The 15964-nt window shown below is 41.2% G+C and overlaps 1 protein-coding gene across 3 annotated transcripts in view; it reads left to right on the top strand.

The window, feature by feature from the left end:
• Ada2 (adenosine deaminase 2) overlaps window positions 1-15964 on the top strand; it is a 37983-nt gene that overhangs the window by 11639 nt on the left and 10380 nt on the right. The gene's annotated exons all lie outside the window — the stretch shown is intronic.

The following is a 15964-nucleotide window of genomic DNA, read 5'->3' as shown; positions in this document are numbered from 1 at the left end:
AATTGTGCTCAAGGAAGAGCAAAATGGACTGGGCTAGCCCCAGAAAAATGGTGACCAGAATTGTCTCTGTCCTTTTACCTCCCTTTTCTCATGACTCCCCACATCTCACTTCTACCATGATATTCAATGCCTTCTGGGGTTTCGGGAACCCTGGTCTTGGCATCTGAGCAGTGCTCATGCACTTGTATCTTTCTTGTTCTGGTTCATTACGTATCCAAATATAGTCCCTTAGGAGGGATGATGCTCTTGGTATGGGGACAGTTGATAAATCTGATACATGTATCTTGTTGCATGTGATATTAGGAATGGGTAAGTCCCTGTGGGACCCTTTTTGTGGAGTGTGGTTACATTGGGTGGGGGGTGGGTTGCTAGGGAATAAACCTAGAGGTCTTCTAACTATTAAACTATATCCCCAGCTCTTTTTAGCTTTTATTACAGGACAAGGTCTTTCTAAGTTGCCCAGACTGGCCTTGAATTTGTAATCCTCCTGTCTCAGCCTCCTGAGTTGCTGGGGTTACAGGCATGATCCACTACGCCAAGCAACATGTTTACTTTTTTTTTTTTTTTTAAGTACTGTGGATTGACCAGGGCCACTTACCAGCAAGCTACATCCTCAGCCTTTTTGTTTTTGAGAAAGGGTCTTTCTAAGTTGCTGAGGCTGGTCTTGAACTTGTGATCCACCTGCTTCAGCCTCCCGAGTTGCTGGAGTAACAAGCACAATCATGCTCAACACTATCTTGTTTCTTGACTGTCCCATTATAGCTATATCCTCCCTTGTTTCCCCTAAAATCATTCTGCATCAAACCTTCTTTCTCTCTCTGGTGCTAAATCTTGAACCCAGGGTCATGCACATGCTAAGCACATGCTTTACCACTGAGCTACACCTTCAGCTCCTAACTTCTTTAATCTCCCTGAAATATGGTTTTTGTGTGTATGACTCCCAGTGTTGGTGGGCTAAATGTTCAACTCCTTGGCATGTATGAGAACCTCTCACAATTCAGAGTATATTTACTAGCTGGGGTTGTAACTCTGTGATAGAGCGCTTACCTAGCACATGTGAAGCCATAGGTTGTATCCTCAGCACTTCATGAAAATAAATAAAATACAGGTATTGTGACAATTCATAGTATATTCACTTATCTCAACCTTGCTCAGTATCAGGGATTGTGCTTGGTGCCAAGTGTACAAAGGCATATGTATAGGGTAGTCACATGCTCTTAAGAACAACAGTTTCTGGGTGGGAGGCCCACATAAAGGAGCAGATATTCTTGTAGATATTGTGAATTTATCAGCATATATATAAGTTGTAGGTGGACACAATACTTTTATTTTTATGTGGTGCTGAGTATCGAACCCAGTGCCTCACGCGTGCCATGTGAGCACTCTACCATTGAGTCCCAGCCCTAGCCCTTATCAGCTATTCTTGTAGTTGTAAATATCCACTTATAGAGTATGGAGAGAAGACAAAGAAAGAAAAGTATTACCTGGTGGGAAGGGAGAAAAGACCAAATGTGTGTTATAGAGGAAGGAGAAAGCTCTAGTGTATTCTGGAAGGTGAGGATGGGTCCCCTGAGCTGAAGGGTAAATGCAGGGAAGGGATTCTACCAGTGGGAGCAGCATAAATGAGGGTATAGGGTTGGAAGTATAGCTCAATGGCAGAGTGCTTGCCTAGCATGTTTAAGGCCCTGGGTTCTATCCCCAAAAACAAATAACAAAGGTATAGATTCCATTGACATTTATTTGGAGTCTATTTGGAAGTATAAGGAGCTTGTCATGACTATGTCATAAGACCCTAGGGGTACTCATTGAAAATAAGACTGGGAGCCAGGTGTGGTAGAGCCTGTCTGTAATCCCAGCAACTCAGGAGGCTGGGGCAGGAAGATCACAAGTTTAAAGCCAGGCTGAGCAACTTGGAGAGCTCTTGTCTCAAAATAAAGAATAACAAGGCCTGGGGATGTAGCTCTGTGGTGGAGTGCCCCTGGGTTCAATCCCTAATACTGTAAGCAAAAAAACAGAAAAGAGTCCATTGGATTTGGAAATTAGCAGATCATTGAGCAGTTTCAATGATGTGGTAAGAGAAGCCAATATCTGGGAGTGGAAAAAAGGAAATGCAGGTGATAAGTTGGAGCCAGATTTGGTTGATTAAATACCGTGACTGTGTGACTGTGATTTGAGAGAAAGAAAGTTGAGGTAGCTAGACAGGAACAGAGGATCCAAGAGATTTCTATTTAGGGTGAAAGAGACTTTGCACACAGAGGGAAGAAGCCTGGAGAAGTTAAAAATAGAAGTGAGAAAGAGCTGAGGATGTGACTTAGTGGTAGAACATTAGACTAGCATGTGCCCTGGATTTTTTTCCCCATATTTTTTAATTGGTACATTATAGTCCTACATAATGGTGGGATTCATGGTTATGTATTTGTATATGCACACAATTTAACAATATAATTTGTATGCCCTGGACTTGATCCCCAGCACCAAAACCAAAACAAAAACATCATATGAGGAACAAAGTAAGAGATGTAATGTACCCTAGGGGACAAAAGAAGAGGTTGCCCCAGTGCCCAAGGAGTGAGACTGTCCTTGAATCAGAGAAAGATCTGGAAGATTTGAAAGGCTGATGTGGGATAGATGCAGGCATTGGAGGAATTGGAGGGCTTGCTCAGGGAGAAGACCCTTCTCTGTCTCTCTTATGTTTTTATCATGGGTGTGGTAGGCATATCCACTGGATGAAGGGCAGGAAGGGGAGAGTGGTGGATGCCTCCTGGGAGACAGGATGAGTTACTGATCCCAGATAGTTAACATAAATAAGATTCCCTGGAGATGCTGAGGGCCAACCCAGGTTGGAGACAAGATTCTGTAGAAGTCCACACTAAAAAAATCTGCCTTTAGAGTCTTGCATTTTGTCCAGAAGCAAAAGATGACTGAGATTTCGGGTATGTGAGATATCTGAATTTCAGACCTTAGAATTATAGACCTGAGCTGGGGGAAGCTGACATTCCAAGTTGAGGAGAGCAGCCCTATGTAAGCAAATACTACTAGGAAATTCTGTTGGTGAGTATAGTGAAGAGAACTTTCCTGAGGATTTGGGGGGCAGGAGAAATAGGGTGTTGGCATGGGCAGGATTCCTGACAGTTCTAGCTGATAGACTCAGAGTTGAGCTGGTTTTAAAGGATTTCGGAGGCTTAGGGAAAGTGATTTTTGGATAGAGTCTCCTCTCTATCATCATTAGTTTTGAGGTGCCAGGAATTGAACCCAGGACGTGATGTATGCTAGAAAGTGCTCTACCACTCAGCTACACCTCCACCCCAAGTCTCCTCTGGGTTGTATTCAAAGTAGTATGCTTTTTCATTCAAAGCCTTGGTGACTGTTCTTTGAGCTCATGGAAGGGTCCACAGGGTGGCAGTATTGTGGTTTTGTTACCACATTCTATGGTTTTGTTAGGCTCAGAAATTTTATGGTAACTGTACCCAGAAGCCCTGTACTACAGGGCTCCAGAGGCCTGATTCATGTGGACCAAATTCATAAGAGATGGATGTATAAATAAGAAATCAGAATGCTGTTTTCAGAGAAAACTGTCAAGCAGACCACACATTTATGCTTCCTAATCAGGAAATCCTCTCCTTAAAGCCAAAATTATAGTCAGAGCCCTGTCACTGGGTTCTGAGAATTTAAGGGATTCAATAACAGTGTTCTTAAAGTTTTAAAAAAATCTGATGAACCTTTTTCCTAGGGGGGAATAACTACTACAATAATTTGAATTTTTTTTTTTTTTACTAAGGATTGAACCCAGCATGCTTTACCACTAAGCTACATCCCCAGTACTACTTCTTTTCTTTTTTTGGTATCGGTGATTGAACCTGGGGTGCTTAACCACTGAACCATATCCCCAGCCCCCCCTTTTTTTTTTCCTCACTAAGTTGCTTAGGGTTTTGCTAAATTGCTGAGCCTGGCTTTGAATTTGCAATCCTCCTGCCTCACCTCTGGGTGGGATTACAGGCATGCACCACGGTTTTTGTTGTTGTTTGTTTGTTTGTTTTTTAATTTGAACCAGGGTCCCACTAAATTGCCCAGGTTGGCCTTGAATGTGGCCTCCTTCATCAGCCTCTTGAGCCCCTGGAATTACATAAATTGACTAGTACATTGTATTTGCATGTATTTATATACATATATAAAATGAAACAAACGTTTATAGAAACACTGTAATTTCAGTGGCTGATGTTTATTATTTCTTTTTTCTTCTTTTTTTTTTTTGGTACCAGGGATTGAACTTGGGGGCACTTAACCACAGAGCCACATCCCCAGCCCTATTTTTTGTATTTTATTTAGAGAAGGGTCTCACTGAATTGCTAAGTGCCTCACTATTGCTGAGGCTGGCTTTGAACTCCTGATACTCCTGCCTCAGCCTCCCGAGCTGCTAGGTTTACAGGTGTGAGCCACCACACCTGGCTTGTATTGTTTGTTTTTTAAAAGATATGATTAGGGTTCATAAATTGACTTTTATCCCATTTTGAGTTAGTGTTCTAGGATACTAAACAATGAAAGATACACCTGCCCCCCAAGAACCAGTGATTGGAATTTTTTAAATGTTTTAATTAGTTATACATGACAGTAGAATGCATTTATATACTTTGATATATCATACATAGATGGGATATAATTTCTCATTTTTCTGAGTGTACATGTTGTAGAATCATATTGGTCATGCAATCACATATATACATAAAGTAATAATGTCTGTTTCGTTCTACTATCCTTCCTATTCCCACATCCCCTCCCTTCTCCTTCACTTCCTCTACCTAACCTAAGGTAATGCTATTCTTCTTTAGTGTCTCCCCCCATTGTGAATTAGCATCCCCATGTTAGAGAAAACATTTGGCCTTTGGTTTTGGGGGATTGGCTTATTTTGCTTAGGATTATGATATTCTCCAACTCCATCCATTCACCTGCAAATGCCATAATTTCATTCTTCTTTAAAACTGAGTAATATTCCATTGAATATACATACCACAAATTCTTTAACCATTCATCTATTGAAGAATACCTTGGTTGGTCAGTTATTGGAATTTGAGGGTCCCACCTCCCTTTCCCTTAATTGGAGGCAATTAATTAATTAATTAAGTCTCAATTTTCATTTTTATGTGCATCCTGGGTTGACTTCTCCTTTTCTTTTGATATGTTAATGTCCTCAGTAAGGTTTGAGGAAGGTGAGCTCTGGAGAGTCCCTTCTCTCCACTTGGGTCTCTTGTTTGTTTTATAGTTCTACTCTCTGGATGCAGATTTTTATTTGTTTTGCGACTTCCTGGTTTTTGATTGTTTTTGTGGTACTAGGGATTGAACCTGTGGCCTGGCACATATTATTTAAGTGCTGTACCACTGAGCTCTATTTCTGAATTCTTGAAAAGTGAGAGGAGCATCTTACCTTTGACTTTTTTCACTGGGCTTATGAGCAGAGTAGATAAGAACCAGGCACAAATAATGCCTTTTTTTTTTTTTTTTTCAGTACTGGGGACTGAACTGAGGGCTCTCTACCACTGAGCTACTACATTCCCAGCCCCATTTTTTAAGTTTTTAAATAGGGTTTCACTATGTTGCCAAAGCTGGTCTTGGACTTGCAAACCTGCCTCAGCCTCCGGAATCACTAGGATTACAGGTATGCACCACAGCACTGAGCAAAAATAATTCTCTGGGGTTGGTTCATCTTCTCAAGAAAAGGATTTCTGGTGACACATGCCTATAAGCCCAGTGACTTGGGAGGCTGAGGCACGAGAATCACAAGGTTCAAGACCAACCTGGGCAATTTAGGAAGAGCTTGTCTCAAAATATCAAAATAAAATAAAAAAGGCTGGGAACGTAACTCTACTGGGGTAGAGCATTTGTCTAGCTTGCATAAAGCCCTGGGTTCAATCCCCAGTACTGCCTAAAAAGAAGAAAGAAAGAAAGAAAGAGAGAGAGAGAGAGAGAGAGAGAGAGAGAGAGAGAGAGAGAGAGAGAGGAAGGAAAAGAAAAGAAAAGAAATNAAAGAGAGAGAGAGAGAGAGAGAGAGAGAGAGAGAGAGAGAGAGAGAGAAAGGAAGGAAAAGAAAAGAAAAGAAATTCTGAGAGATGAACTGGCATTGGGGCTGGCCTAGGTATATGGAAAAAACTGCACTTCAAAGAACAGTTGATTCCCAGGCTTGGAAACTCTCCTCTCTCCTTGCAGGGTCTCCTCTCCATCTAGGTCCTTCATTTTCTCTGGGCACAGTGCTTTTACCCACTTCTGAGACTGTCACATTTGACTTCTCCCTCCTTAGCCTCCCTGTAATGTTTATGTCCAGCATCCTGTAGGTGTCTTCTTATTTATGTCATAACATATAAGCCCCAGTTTCTCAACTTGATTGTGACTTATCTCAGACTGGCTATTGCCTGGTATACTCAGCAGGTAGCAAGTGAGATAAGTGTGCTTGTTCTTGGTGTCCTCAAATTTTGCAATACAGGGGCTGTGTGTGGCTCAGTGGTAGAGCAGAGCGCCTGCTTAGTATGCTATAGAAATTGGATTGGAGGATTTCAATCCCTAACACCACAAAAAAGCAAAAACAAAACCAAAAAACCTACATATGAATAATTTGAAAATGCTGCCTAAATTCTGTTTTTAGACCCTGACCTCCAGGATCCTAATTCTGTGCTGCTTGGTAAGGTGAGGAAGCTGCAAAGTTAACTAGCCCCACTCTTTCTGCCCCCTCCTGGTGATTCTAATGCAGATGGCCTGATTCAGACCACATTTTGAGAAAGGATATGGCAACTTGGCCTTTACAAAGCATTTATTTCACCTGCAACATCTTATTTGAGCCTTGCAACCCAGTTTTGGAGAAGATGGTAATTCATTTTACAGAGGTGGAAACTGGGGCACAGAAAGGTCAAAGAACTTGATTAAGGTCACATTGGTTGTCAGGAGTGACCAGACAGAAGTCAGGGCTCCTAAATTGGATGCTATCCTCATTGTGTCAGGCTCTAGGAACATCATGGCAGCCTAAGAGAGCATCTGGTTTCAGTGTTAGGACTTTCTGAGGAAAAATGATATCCCTAGGACGGGCTGAGCTGATGCTTGACCTAAACTGGAACTGGCCCCTGGAGGGGAGTAGCTTCCTGTGTCGCAACTCCTGACAGCCTTCTTGGTATGGGCCTGGAGAGAGAGACTTTAACACTTGCAGAAGCTGAGGGAAACAGAGAGGGAGAAAATGGCTGAGAGGTTATGGGCCTTGGTTTGGTTGAAGGCTGTTACTTTTATGGTGAGCAAGATAGGGGTGTTTTGGGGGGGATGCTGAGAAATTAGATTGGAGGGCCAGAGAGAAATGTCAGAGTAATGGTTTTCCTGTTCCATTCTCCCTACACCTTCTGTGGTGAGTTATTTCTGCTTTCTGAGCCAGTGGTGGAGAGCGATGGGGACAGGCCTGGCTCCCATCTTCTCTCTTTACTCTGCCCAGTCCCCAGCAGCCCCTAGCCAGCCTTTCCAGAAGGTGGAGGGCTGCTGGGATTTCAGCTTCTTGTTGAAGCTGAGGGGGATGGGATTTGGCCGTTTATTCTAGCCTGACCCAGGAACAAAGGCCTCTTGCAACCGAGAGTCCAGGCCTTAATGCCCCCCCCCCCCATTAGCCAGAGTAAGGGGGGTGGGGGGGGCATCCACACATTAACAACTAAAAACAGTCTGCACTGGAATTCTTTTGCTAAGCTCTGTTACCTCCCCCTTCTAGGTCGCGGGCTGATTCAGGGCCAGGGGATGATGTTGATGGACTATCCTGGCTGCTGGACTCCCATTGTGTTACTAATGCTTGATAACAAAGGCTACTTGCCTCTAGCAACTGTCGCTGGGCGGGTCTTATCTTCTGGGCTCCAGTCCCTGCCCCCACAGCCAGAATCTGAGGCCCAGATTGGGTCCGGTGGAGCTCTTGGAAGATCCAAGAAGCTTCCAACAGGCAACTGCCCTTCCCTTCTGATGGGAGAGTTTAGGAGAGAGACATGGCAGTGGCCAGAAAACCCATGGTGGTCCTTTCCGGACATTTTCTTTTTTTTGGTAGTGCTGGGGATTGAACCCAGGGCCTGGTGAATGCTGGGCAAGCACTCTACCAACTGAGCTATATCCCCAGGCCTCCAGACATTTTCTTGACTATCACTTCTATAACAAGCCCCAGTAATGCCCCAGTCTTGCGCTTTTCTTGGATTCTTAGCAAAAACTCTTCACTAAAAACTCTACCTGGCTCCCCACACTGACCACTGTGTCCCATTATTGATGTCACCAATGTCATGAATATTCACTCTATTAACTGCTCCCCTCTGTAATTGTGCTACTTACTTATCTGTGAAATTCAAGAAAAAGTAGGTCTTAACTCAAGCTGTACATTATATATGTATTGCCTGAGAAGGTGAGGGGGAAAAAAACAGGTTGTAACCGTCCCTGCCCCCAGATACTCTGATTTGATTGGCTTGAGTGGAACTCAGGCATTTTCCCCTCCTTGGGTATTGCCCATGTGTCCCCAAGGGTGAGACTTTGTTCTCTCTCTCTTTTTTTTTGTGGTGCTGGGGGATCGAAGGCAAGCACTCTACCAACTGAGCTATATCCCCAGCCCCCAAGGGTGAGACTTTGAGACCCCCTAGATATCACTAGAATAATAATGACAGTTCCATAATTTTTCAATTATTTAATTAAACTGTAGATAAAAATTGGGACTGATGGTAGAGTGCTTACCTAGCATGCCTGAGTCCCTGAGTTTCATCACTACCAGCATAAAAACAAAACAAAACAAAACAAAACAAAAAAAACCCACCCCAAACTGCTATATCCAGGTAATATGGCTTGAATATGGCTATGGGACACTGAGTCTGGTGCAGTGGCACATCCCTGTAATCCCAGCAACTCAGGAAGCTGAAGCTGGAGGATCACAAATTTGAGGCCAGGTTCAGCAACTTAGCAAGTCCTATCTCAAAATAAAAAAATAATAAAGGTCTAGTAGCTCAGGGATAGAGTGCTCCTGGGTTCAATACCCAATTTTCAAAGCAAAACAAAAACAGTACAGTGAACTTATCTCCAAACAATTGGTGGAGAGGGTCCTGGAGATTGAACCTGGGGCCTTGCAAATGCTGTGCATATGATCTACTGCAGAGCTACACCCCCACCCCCCTATAGTAGCATAGTAGCTTTCTGTATGACTTTGTTTTAAGATAAAAGATCGACACTACCTACTTGTACTTAGAAACAGTAAAATTCTTAGATATTAACTCATCTTCCCAGAATAACTGCAGGTTTACAGTGTTTTTTTAGATCTGGTGATAAGATTTATAATCATGAAAACATTATTATCAAATAGTTATAATTTCTCCCAGCTACTTGGGAGGCTGAGGCAGGAGGATAAGCAAGTTCAATGGCAGCCTCAGCAACTTAGCAAGATCCTGTCTCAAAATAAAAAATAATGAAAGTCTGGGAGTATACCTCAGCGGCACAGCTCCCTTGGGTTAAATCCTCACTACCACCAAAAAAAAAAAAGTTATTATTTCTGAATGCCTTACAAATATTAACTCACAAACATTTGATTTTACAATAATCCTCTCAGGTATGACTGACTGAATTCAGATTCTCCCTTGGGAACCTGAATCCAGAAGGCCCACCAGAAGCCTCAAACCTGCTGAGTCCTTCTTCAGATGCCTGCCTTCATGAGCAGAGTCAATCCACACTGGCTGTTTGGCAGTGAGGAGTGGCAGGTCTCCCCAACCAGAGGACCTCCCTCTCCTTGCAGGGTATTGTTAAATTTTCAGATTGGGTCCAAGGCACGCCTGTCAAACCTGCAATTTCTGTGCCAGAGGTCAGGGCTACAGAGGTACAGGGCCCTGGCAATCCTCGAGGAGATTTACTGGGGCAGCAGGAAACTTAGAAAATGCTCTGAAAGGTGTTTCAGCATCTGCAACCCAGGGAGCCACATGCTGCCTTCTTGGACTCTGTGCTGTGGAAACAAGCATTGTGCATGGAATCTGGGAAGGTAGAGGTCCCAGCTTCTCTAGTGATAAGCACAAGAATGTCAGGATGGATGATTTGGAACCACTACCATTTCAAGTCTCTGTCAGGCCCCTGGTTGCATCATTTGCTTATCTCTGCATACTTGATTAATAATTGTCATTTTTTTTTCTTTCTTTTGCCTCCTTCTACTCTGCTATCACAGCCCTTCCCTGCACTCCTCCAGCATTCATCTGTTCATCCATTCCTTAAGACATGTGCCTGCATGTGACAGTTAGGATCTTGAGTGTCCCCCAGTGGCTGGCCAGCTTGAGAGGTCATGGAAACTTTAAGAGAACCACCTAAGTAGGATGTCATTTTTTTTTTTTTTTGGTACTGGGGATTGAACCCGGAGGCTATTTACCACTGAGCTACATTCCAGCCTTTTAATTAAAAAAAAAAAAAAAAATATATATATATATATATATATATATATATATTAGTTGTAGTTGGACACAATACCTTTATTTCACTTATTTATTTTTATATGGTACTAAAGATCGAACCCAGGGTCTCATGTGCAAGGTGGCGCTCTACCGCTGAGCCACAACCCCAGCCCCAGACTTTTAATTTTTTTATTTTGAGAGAGGATCTTACTAAATTGCTTAGGGCCTCACCAAATTTCTGGGGTTGTCTTTGAACTTGCAATCCTCCTGCCTCAGCTTACTGAATCAATGGAATTATATGCATGTGTCACTGCACCTCGTGGGGTGTGCCCTTGAAAAGGATTGTGGAGCACTAGTCACTTTTTGTTTTCTTCCTGGCTACCAGGAGCTTCCTCTGTCCTGAGCTCTTGCCATGACTCACCAGGGAATTTGAGAAGGTTGTAGTCCCAGCTTCTCCAGTGATAAACACTGTATGATAAGGGACCCACCACAGTCCCAGAAGCAAAAGGGAAGAGACCATGAGCTGAAATCTCCAAAATTGTGATCCCAAACAAACCTTTCTTTTCTCTCTCCTGCTCCACTACTGGGGATTTAACCCTGGTACATTTTACCACTGAGCTGCATCCCCAGACCTTTTTTATATTTTATTTAGAGACAGGATCTCACAAAGTTGCTGACAGCCTTGCAAAATTGCTGAGGCTGGCCCTAAATTTGCAATCCTCCTGCCTCAAACTCCCAAGTTGCTGGGATTACAGGCATGTGCCACTGTGCCTGGCAGTCTTTCATCTCAGGTTTTCATTATTATCTCAGGTATTTGTTATGGTAGCACAAAAGTAGTAGACTAGGGCTTGGTAATTTTAAATTTCCTGTGGCCAGTATTCTTAAGATAATATTGATTTATGAAGTACTAACTTGAATGCTATAGGAGAGAAGGTGGGCTGATTAAAACTACATGAACTTCACCCTCAGGAGTTTCTAATCCAGTTGGGGTTCATGGGCAGGTGGCTCAGATAATGTCAGAGCAGTGAAGGCATAGGACAAAATTCTATTCTTCCCTGCTGCAAACCAGCTGGGAGATGTTAAGATGACTTCAAGTAACAATTTTGAGTTGGGTTAGTACAATGGTTCTCAAACTTTCTGGCTCCAGAACCACTTTACATTCTTAAAACATTTTAAGGATCTTAGAAAAGTTCGATTTGTGTGGATTATATCTGTTGTTATATTCTATATTAGATATTAAAATTTGAGAAAATCTTCAAAAATTCAAGACTGCACAAGCACAGGAAACATTACCTCTTAGAATGATATCATCACACCTGATGCAACTTCAGGAAAATTCTACTGTACTTTCATGAGAGAATGACAATGAAAAAGATAGATAACATCTTAAAATTACTATGAAAAGAGGGTTGTAGGGCTGGGGATGTGGCTCAGTGGTTGACTGCCTGTGAATTCAACCCTCTGTACACCCCTGCCAAAAAAAAAAAAAAAGAATCAGCCCTTACATATTATTTCACTCTACAGTCTCTGCAAAAACTCCTACCTCTTGTCTTGACCCTCAACTACCTGTGAACCCCTTGGCAAAGTTTCGACCTAGCCAAGCAACAGGGAAGGGTAGGAGCTGCAGGGAATGAATACTCCCACTGCCCAGTTCCCCTCACAGCAGCCGGGCTACCCAGGAGACTTCAGCTGCCATTTAATACCAACCTTCCAAGTGGACATTGTAGGGACCCTTTGTTTTTGCAGTGCAGTGGGTGAAACCGGGCTTCATGCATGCTAGCCAAGTGCTCTACCACTAAATTACCCCACCTCCCACCCCAGGGAGTTTCCTTATAAACTTTTCCATTATGCAGTTCTTCTGCATTTTTTTTTCTTTGTCTTACTCATACCCATTTCTTACTGTGCCCTAACCATGTCACAGTTGGTCTTCCCAGTGGCCTGGCTCTGCCAGGAGGTAGGAAGTAGTAGGGAGGATAGGGGCTGGATAGTGGGGAGATGATATGAATTTTAGGATTATAATTTCTGGCCTGTATCCCCTCTTCAGCAGGCCTGTTCTTCATTCAACACAACCCTCTGTCCTTGTTGAGCACCTACACCATCTGCCAGGCACTGTTCTGGGTGTGGCGCAGGCATACCCCTCAGCCTCAGGACATCCAAGGGTGTTATCCCAGTGGGGTTAGGACTATTCATATAGCTATAAAGAACGAGTCAGAGGCCATAGGAGACATTGGATAAGTCAGGCACTGTGGCACAATCCTGTAATCCCAGCAACTCAAGAGGCTGAGGCAGAAGGATTGCAAGTTCAAGCCTCAGCAATTTAGTGAGGCGCTGTCTTGAAATAAAAAATAAAAAGGGCTGGAATGTAGCTCAGTGGTCAAGAAAAGGTGTTTTAGTCAGCTTTTTTACTGCTGGGACTAAAAGACCTAATAAGAACAATTTTTAAAATTTTTAAATTTGTTTTCATTAGTTATACATGACAGTAGAATGCATTTATGCACTTTGATATATCATACATAGATAAGATATAATTTCCCATTCCTCTGAGTGTATATGTTACAGAAACATATTGGTCATGTAGTCACACATATATACATATATACATACAATAATAATGTCTGTTTCATTTTACTATCTTTCCTATCCCCATATTCCCTCCCCTTCCCTCCTATCACTTCCCTCTACCTAATCTAAGGTAACACTATTCTTCCTTAGTGCCCCCCTGCCTTATTTTGAATTAGCATCTGCATATTAGAGAAAACATTCGGCCTTTGGTTTTGTGGGATTGGCTTATTTTGCTTAGCATGATATTCTTCAAATCCCATCATTTACTGGCAAATACCATAATTTTACTCTTCTTTAAAGCTGAGTATTATTCCATTGAGTATATATATATATATATATATATATATATATATATATATANTAGGCCATTGAATATATATATCACATTTTCTTTATCCATTCACCTATTGAGGGACACTTAGGTTGGTTCCATAGTCTAGCTATTGTGAATTGAGCTGCTAAAACATTGATGTGGCTGTGTCACTATAGTATGCTGATTTCAAGTTCTTTGGGTATAAACCAAGGAGTGGGTTAGCTGGGTCAGATGGTGGCTCCATTGCCAATTTTCTATTTTCCATAGTAACAGACAGCACCAATTTGCAGTCCCACCAACAATGTACCTTTTCCATCACATCCTCACCAACATTTATAGTTGCATGTATTCTTTTTTTTTTTAAGTTGTAGATGGACACAATACCTTTATTTTATTTGTTTATTTTTATGTGGTGCCAGGGATCAAACCCAGTACCTCATGCGTGCTAGGCAAGCGCTCTACTACTGAGCCACAACCCTGGCCCCAGTTGCCTGTATGCTTGATTATTGCCATTCTGACAGGAGTGAGATGAAATCTGAGAGTAGTTTGGATTTGCATTTCTCTAATTGCTAGAGATGATGAACATTTTTTCATATATTTGTTGATCAATTGTATTTCCTCTTCTGTGAAGTATCTGTCCAGTTCCTTAGCCCATTTATTGACTGGGTTATTTGTTTTTTGGTGTTAAGTTTTTTTAGTTCTTTATATATCCTAGAGATTAATGCTTTATCAGAAGTACATGTGGTAAAGATTTTCTCCCAATCTGTAGGCTCTCTCCTCACTTTATTAATTGTTTCCTTTGCTGAGAAGAAGCTTTTTAATTTGAATCCATCCCATTTATTAATTCTTGATTTTACTTTTTGCGCTTTAGGAGTCTTTAGGAGTCTTTAGGAGTCTTGTTAAGGAAGTCAGATCATAGGTGAAGATAGGGCCTATTTTTTTGTTCTGTTAGGTACAGGGTCTCAGTTCTAGTGCCTAAGTCTTTGATTTACTTTGAGTTGATTTTTGTGCACGGCGAGAGAGACATTTAATTTCATTTTGCTACATATGGATTTCCAGTTTTGCCAGCACCCTTTGTTGAATAGGCTATATTTTCTCCAGTGAATGTTTTTGGCACCTTTTTCTACTATGACAAAACCATATTTATGTGGGTTTGTCTCTGTATCCTCTATTCTGTACCATTGATCTACAAGTCTATTTTGGTGTCAATATCATGCTGTTTTTGTTACTATATCTCTGTAGTATAATTTAAGGTCTGGTATTGTGATGCCTCCTGCTTCACTTTTCTTGCTTAGGATTGCTTTAGCTATTCTGGGTCTCTTATTTTTCCAAATAAATTTTATGATTGCTTTTTCTATTTTTTGGAAGAATGTCATTGGGATTTTAATAGATCTGTATAATACTTTTGGTAGTATGGCCATTTTGGTAATATTAATTTTGCCTATTCAGGAGCATGGGAGATCTTTCCATCTTCTGAGGTTTTCTTCAATTTCTTTCTTTAGTGTTCTGTAGTTTTCATTGTAGAGGTCTTTCATCTCTTTTGTTAGATTGAGTCCCAGGTTTTTTTTTTTGCTTGTTTGTTTGTTTGTTTTGTTTTTTTGAGGTTATTTGGAATGGAGTAGTTTTCCTAATTTCTCTTTCAGTGGATTCATTGCTGATGTATAGGAATGCATTTGATTTATGGGTGTTGATTTTATATCCTGCTACTTTGCTGAATTCATTTATTAGTTCTGGAAGTTTTCTGGTGGAATTTTTGTATCTTCTAGATATAGAATCATGTCATCAGCAAATAGTGATAGTTTGAGTTCTTCTTTACCTATTTGTATCCCTTTAATTTCTTTCTTTTGTCTAATTACTCTGGCTAGAGTTTCAAGGATGATGTTGAATAGAAGTGGTGAAAGAAGACATCCTTGTCTTGTTCCAGTTTTTAGCGGTAATGCTTTCAATTTTTCTCCATTTAGAATGATGTTGGTTTTGGGTTTAGGATATATAGCTTTTACAATGTTGAGGTATGTTTCTACTATCCCTAGTTTTTCTAATGTTTTGAACATAAAGGTGTGCTGTATTTTGTCAAATGCTTTTTCTGCGTTAAGATGATCATACGATTCTTGTTTTTAAGTCCATTAATATGATAAATTATGTTTATTGATTTCTGTATGTTGAACCAACGCTGCATCTCTGGGATGAATCCCACTTGATTGTGGTGCACTATCTTTTTAATATGTTTTTGTATGCGATTTGCCAGAATTTTATTGAGAATTTTTGCATCTATGTTCATCAGGGATATTGGTCTGAAGTATTCTTTCCTTGATGGTCTTTGTCTGGTTTTGGTATTAGAGTGATATTATTCCAAACTCATTGAATGAGTTTGGAAGGATTCCCTCCTTTTCTATTTTGTGGAATACTTTGAGGAGTATTGGTGTTAATTCATCTTTGAAAGTCTTGTAGAACTTGACTAAGAATCCATCTGGTCCTGGGCTTTTCTTGGTTGGTAGACTTTTGATGGCATTTTCTATTTCATTACTTGAAATTGATCTATTTAAATCATGTATCACCTCCTCATTCAGTTTGGATAGGTGATATATATCTCTAGAAATTTGTCGATGTCTTCAATATTTTCTATTTTATTAGAGTATAAGTTTTCAAAATAGTTTCTAATTATCTTTTGTATTTCAGATGTACCCGT

This window comes from Marmota marmota, unplaced genomic scaffold (assembly GCF_001458135.2).
Source record: "Marmota marmota marmota unplaced genomic scaffold, marMar, whole genome shotgun sequence".
Classification (NCBI taxonomy): domain Eukaryota; kingdom Metazoa; phylum Chordata; class Mammalia; order Rodentia; family Sciuridae; genus Marmota; species Marmota marmota.
Note: the sequence above shows the minus strand (reverse complement) of the source record. Positions and strands in the feature narration are given on the sequence as shown.